The sequence below is a fragment of the Rutidosis leptorrhynchoides genome, chromosome 10 (assembly GCF_046630445.1).
Source record: "Rutidosis leptorrhynchoides isolate AG116_Rl617_1_P2 chromosome 10, CSIRO_AGI_Rlap_v1, whole genome shotgun sequence".
NCBI classification, from domain to species: domain Eukaryota; kingdom Viridiplantae; phylum Streptophyta; class Magnoliopsida; order Asterales; family Asteraceae; genus Rutidosis; species Rutidosis leptorrhynchoides.
In genome coordinates, this window is record NC_092342.1 from 147,232,604 (window position 1) to 147,239,898 (window position 7,295).

Below are 7,295 nucleotides of genomic sequence, written 5' to 3' on the forward strand. Positions count from 1 at the left end.
ACAAGACTGTTATAGAGAACCAGGATTGCATCTTTATGTGTACCTTATTTGCTAGCTGGGGTGCCTTAGCAATCTAGGAAACTATAACCTTTCCTGCCTTAAACTTTAAAGCACTTAGGATTGCCTTATAATCTTAACACTTATGCTTTAATAAACTTGACTTAAAGATTCTAATCAAAGTCTCTTTCCTAATGTTAGGATGTCAAGCTCAAGCATTAATCAACCAAATAAAATGAATCTCTTCAAATTTTCTAAAGAAATGGCTCGCTTTAAACCTACCAACGAAGTAGGTGTTGGACACTCTTCAACTTCGAGACGAGTCCAAAGCCCAACTTATGGTCTTGGTGGTCCTCCCTCACCAAACTATAGTCCGAATACTTTACCTAAGTCTCCCGACTACTATCCAACCCCAAGAATAGAAGACAAGGGGAAACGCCCTGCTGATTTTAATGAAGATGGCCCGTCTAAGAAAAAGCTCGATCTCCTTCTTATGATAACCATAACGCCATGTGTGAAATTATGAATCTGCGAACGACTACCGAGAAGAACTTCAATGGTTTGCTTCGCCATGTTACAAGGATCGAGGCTCGAATGGATGAAAAGGACCTAGTGATCAAGAAACTTTTGGAGGAGAATGCGGAGTTAAAGAAAGAGATAAAGTTGGTGAAGTATGAGGAAGAACGTAACACCCGTTGGGAAAGCAATCGTTTGCTCATCTCAAGGAAAATGTTGATTTCTGGTGGGATATGGAAAGAAATCGAGTCAACAAGCAGCTTGCTCTAAAGGGGTACGATAACAATGCAGTCAACAGCCACGTTACTAACCTCTACGATAACCTCGAGTATCTCTATGAGAAGCAAAAGGCGAGGAACGAGAAAGTTGATCAGTTTATGAAGAAGGTCTAGGATGAAAAGAAGAAATATGAAGATTACTTCAATCTTAATATTCCCTAGATTAATTTTCCAATTCCCTATCTATGTAAAGGCTATTCCTTAAACTATTTCTATTTCCGAATCGTGTATTAAAAAGGCTTATTTAATGCCTTGTTCTAATAATATAAAGTGTTCTATTAATATCATGTGATATCAATGCTTTGTTTTATTCATACTTATAGTTGCCCAAACTTATAACTTGTCACCTTACCAAACTTATGTTCACTTTTATGTAGTGACCTCATGGTTCGTTCAGCTGCACCTACCGTTAACAACATCGTATTGAGCACCGAACAATTCCAATAGTTGATTGCTACCGCCCAAGGCAACGCTCAAGCTAATAATGTTAATCCTCAACCGAAGCCTTGTTCTTACAAGGACTTTAGAAACTGTCATCCTCCCGCTTTCAAGGGAAATGAAGAGGCTGTCGAACTAGTTCGATGGTTCGAGAAGCTAGAGTCTATCTTCCGCATTTACAACTGAGGGGATGACGATCGGGTCAAATATGCCACTAGCTCATTAGCTGGCAATGCTTTGACTTGGTGGACTGCTTATGCTAAGTCCGCGGGAATTGACAATGCTAATGCAATCCCATGGTACGAACTCAAAAGCATGATGGTTAATAAATTCTGTCCGAAAAGTCAAGTTCAGAAACTTGAAGCCGAGTTCTGGGAACTCAAGGTGAAGGGTACCGATATAGAAAACTTCACCAACCGTTTCCTCGAGCTTTCTACTCTATGTCCCGAGATGTTTCCTACCGAAGCTAGAAGGATTGAAAGGTATATTGAAGGTCTCCCCGAGGATGTTCAGGGGAATGTTATTGCTGCCGAGAAGGTTACTCTTGATGCTATGATTCTCATGGCACAAAATCTTATGTTAGCTAAGTGAAGAAAGGCGTCGGCTAATAAGCAGGTTGACACTAGGAGTAATGAAGGTAAAAGGAAGTTTGAACCATCTCAAGGTTCGACTCAGAATATTAGTAAGAAGTCGGTGGATAGTACAAGGACGAATTATAAAGTCACTTATCCTTTTTGTATTCGTTGTGAAAGGCATCACCCAGGGCGGTGTACTACTACTTGTACGTTGTGTAAGAAAGTGGGACACGTTGCTAAGACGTGTAAGACTCCTCCAAAGGATAAAGCTATTGTTCCTGCCAAAGCTCCTCCTACTTGTTACACTTGTGGAGAAAAGGGACACATTAGTCCAAATTGTCCTAAGAAGAAAGATAATGCCGCTACTGGAGCCAATACTACTGCTGCAAAGGGTCGTGCGTTTGTTCTTACTACTGCTGAAGCCCAAGATGAAGATGAGGTCATCACAGGTACGTATCTTGTCAATAATTGTTACACAACTATTTTATTTAATACGGGTGCCGACAAAAGTTACGTGTCTAGTGAATTTTGTACCCTATTTACTGAAAAGCCTCAACCCTTAGAATCTAAACGATTAGTAGAAGTAGCCAATGGAAAAATCATGAAAGTCGATAAAATCTATAAAAACTACAACCTAATCTTAGCCAATAAAGAATTTAAGATAGACCTTTTGCCTGTCAAACTCGGAAGTTTTGATGTCGTAGTTGGAATGGATTGGTTACGTCCATTACATGCTGCAATCTTGTGTTTTGATAAAACCGTTAACATTTCGTTGGGAAATGGAGAGACTCTAGTCATTCAAGGCGACAAGGGTGGTTCTAATCTCAACATTATCTCATGTATTAAAACCTGCAAGTACCTTATGAAAGGTTATCCAGCTATTCTAGCCCACGTTAAGATGATCGAATCGAAAGAGAAGTGCATTGAAAATGTACCAGTAGTTAAAGACTTTCCCGATGTGTTTCCCGAAGATCTTGCTGGTCTTCCACCTCCTCGAAAAGTTGAATTCCAAATTGATTTAGCTCCCGATGCTGCTCCTATTGCTAAAGCTCCATACCTTTTAGCACCTTCCAAAATGAAGGAATTATCCAACCAACTCCAAGAACTATTAGATAAAGGTTTCATTCGTCCAAGCTCGTCCCCATGGGGAGCTCCTATTCTATTAGTTAAGAAGAAAGATGGTACGTTGAGGATGTACGTTGATTATCGCAAACTCAACAAGCTTACTATCAAGAAACGTTATCCGTTGCCACGTATTGATGATCTATTTGACCAACTTCAAGGGTCAAATGTTTATTCAAAGATTGATTTAAGGTCCGGTCATCACCAACTCAAAGTCAAGGAATCTGATATTCCTAAGACTACTTTTCGTACACGTTATGGGCACTATGAATTCTGTGTTATGCCTTTTGGTTTAACTAACGCTCCTGCCGTATTCATGGATCTTATGAATCGCGTCTGCAAGCCGTATCTTGACAAATTCATCATTGTGTTCATTGACGACATCTTGATCTACTCTAAGAGTGAGAAAGAACATGAGCAACATTTGTGTATGATTCTTGAACTCTTACGGAAGGAACAACTCTACGCTAAATTTTCAAAGTGCGAGTTTTGGCTCAAAACCGTACAATTTCTTGGACATGTTGTTGATAGCAACGGAATACATGTCGTTCCAGCTAAGATTACCGCTATTCAAAACTGGGAGATACCAAAGATTGCGAAGCATATTCGTCAATTTTTGGGACTTGCTGGTTACTATCGAAGGTTCATAAAAGATTTTTCCCTCCTTGCTAAACCTCTTACCAAGTTAACTTACAAAGGGAAGAAATTTGAGTGATCCGAAGAACAGGAATCTGCTTTCAAGATTCTGAAGGATAAATTGACCACAGCTCTGATTCTCTCTTTACCTGAAGGTACTGATGACTTTGTTGTTTACTGTGATGCCTCAAAGCAAGGCTTTGGTTGTGTTTTAATGCAACGTGAAAAGGTTATTGCCTATGCATCTAGACAGTTGAAGAAGCACGAAGAGAACTATACCACACATGACCTTGAGTTAGGTGTCGTGGTATTTGCATTAAAGATATGGAGACATTATCTATATGGTACTAAGTTTACGGTGTACACTGACCATAAAAGTCTTCGACACATCTTTGATAAAAAAACAGCTGAATATGAGGCAAAGTCGATGGCTCGAGCTATTGAACGATTATCACTGTGAGCTGAAATATCATCCTGGTAAGGCGAATGTAGTTGCTGAGGCCCTTAGTCGAAAAGACGATGTTAAACGTGTTCGTGCTTTAAACCTGAAAATCAAGTCGAATCTTATATCACGAATTTGTGAAGCTCAACTTGAAGCTATCAAACCAACACTTATCGAAGGTGAAGGACCTATCGGTTTCGAGAACCAACTCCAAGTGAAAACCAACGGTACACGGTACTTTGGCAACAGAATTTGGGTCCCTTGCTTCGGTAATCTCTGTGAACTAGTCTTGGATGAAGCTTGATGTTAAAGTAGAGGGGTACAAAATAGTTATATTTTTGTTACGAAATACTATAAAATACGATATAATTTTACATAAGTTGTTTATTTATTTATAGAGTGGATATACCTAAACCTTGCTACAACACTTATAGGCAGTGTACCTAATCGTACAGTAGTGTAGTTTTTAGTAAGTCCGGTTTGTTCCACAGGGAGCTAGCCAAGTTTAACGCTATATTTTTAAAACTATATTTATATAAATATATATATATATATATATATATATATATATATATATATATATATATATATATATATATATATAGTATTATTATTATTATAAAAGGGAGTTTTTACCGTTTAATGACCGGTTTGTCGATTTTAAAATTCAGTCGCAATTAAAACCTAATGTAAAATATTAAAAATAAATATAACTTAATTTAAAGCGTAAAGTAAATGATGATAATAAAATTGCGATAATTAAAAGTGCGAATAATAAAATGACAGTAAATAAAAATGCGATGAGATATAAAATAAAGGAATTATGCTTATTTAAACTTCCGTAATCATGATGTTTGACGTGTTGATTTTAGTTCATTACCATGGGTTAATTGTCCTTTGTCCTAGATTATTCAATATGTCCATCTGGTTTTTGTCCATAACAGTCCATCAATCATAAATATAAAGTGCCAGTGTCCTCGTCAATTTATCCTTATATCCGAAGTCAAATATTCCAACTAATTGGGGACTTAAACTTTAACAAGGTATTAATACTTTGTTTAATAATTACACCAGGATATCGACTGCGTGTAACCCAAGGTTTTAATACTTTGTTAATAATTACGCCAAGTGTCCTTGTACATAATTCACCCCTGTTTTAATGAGTCCATTGACTATTAATCCATTCTCGTGTCCGGTTAAATGAACGATTATTAGTACTTATAAATATCCCGGCCATCGTATCCGATCGAGTGTATATGGTTATTTATAGGTACGTCCAATTGTAAATCTTTATATTAAATTAATGAACTATCATTCAATTAAACAAATATAAAGCCCATTAATAGCCCATAGTCCAATTTCCACAAGTGTCGGTCTTTAGTCCAAACCCCAATTATGGTCCAAAGCTCAATTACCCCGTCTTTAATATTTAGTCTAACATCACGATTACTTCGATTTAAATAAGCATAATAATAACTTATCTACGAGACATTAATTTAAAAAGGTTGAACATAACTTACAATGAGTATTAATAGCGTAGCGTTACACGGACAGAATTTCGACTTACACACTTACAACATTCGCTAACATAACCTTATTATTATTAATCTTAAATTAAAATTAAAATTATAAATATAAATATATATATATATATATGTATATATATATTTGTGAGAGAGAGATTGAATTATGTGTATTAAATTTGGCCAGAACTCGCGAACTTTATAGGAACTCAGCTGCTACAAGAACTCATGCGACCGCATGAGTTTTGTTCTTCCAGGCCATGCGGTCGCATGGCCGCCTTCTCCTGGTCACAAAGCTTTGTTTTCTTATTTTCGACGGTTTTATTAAATATATATAATATATATATAATTTTTTGAATTATTTATATATTATATTATATTTATGTGCATAGTTGACTTGTAATTTTCGGTCCGTTGCGTCGCGCGTTGAGAGTTGACTCATGTCCCGGTTCCAGATTTTCGAACGTCCTTGCGTACAATTTAATATCTTGTACTTTGTGTTTCACGGCTCGTACTGTTGTAACTTTTAGACGTTTCTCATCAATAATTTGAACCACTTTGATTGTACGTTGTACTTTTTAGCTTTTTGATTGTTTACGTCTTTAAATCGTCGAATCTGTCTTTTATCTTCACCTATTATTATTTAAACGAATATCACTTGTAAATAGAACAATTGCAACTAAAAGCTTGTCTTTCTTGAGGGATAATGCTATGAAATATATGTTCGTTTTTAGCATTATCAAATATTCCCACACTTGAGTATTGCTTGTCCTCAAGCAATATAGAACTTGAATATAAACATACTTGAATCACTTCTTTATTCTTCACACTTTGTACATCAGTGATTTTAATACGGCAGTATAAACAATGATAGTAACGTTGTGGTTTAAAGTCCCACATGACTATGAAAATTTAGATCCTTAAGGAAATTGGATCTTTATGAAAACATTTGATCTTTTTGAAAATTCAATCTAGATTTTAACCTAGACAAGTTTTCCGGAATAACCCTTTACCGGTGTTTGCAAAATGTTTTTGTGGGTTTGGTGGGTTTCAGATTTGAAAATTTTAACTCAAAACTTATGATTTTGTGTCACCCACTTGCTAACCTTGTATTAGGAAAGCAACACGTCCAGTATACTTGCTCCGTATATTACCTTTCGGTAAACTACCATCCGGTTGTAAAGGAAAGCGTTGAACAAGCAACTGTTAAGGCAATGTCCCGTGACATGCTGATAATTCTGGTCTATATCGTGTCGGATGCAATTACTATCCTTTGTAGGAGCAATAGTAACGATCACCCTATAGTTTTTCGGTCTGGCACAAGGTACTGTCTTCGACTATGCTATGCAACCACCGTTCTTACGGTTGACACCCGATTTCGGTCTGGCACAAGGTCCTGTCTTCGACTATGCTATTACAACCACCGTTCTTAGGATTTTACGTTCAATTGTAATGAACGCATTGAAAATTATGTTTCAGAAAACAAATCGGTTTGTAATTTTGATCAAAATATTTTCTCGTTCAAGCTCGAGTTTAGATATCATCGAATTCCATGAGTTTGTAATTCTCAATCTTTAAGGTCAATCTCAAGGATTGAGTGATATCAGGCTTAAAAGCTGATTTTTGATATTTAAGGAAATTATCCTTTCTGGGGATCTGATTCATTAGTCTTATAAGCTAATTTTCACGGTGCCCCCCTCCCCCAATTGTACGAGACAGATCCTCTCATGGTTAGGATAAGTCTGACCACTTGACGACCCTGTTTGAT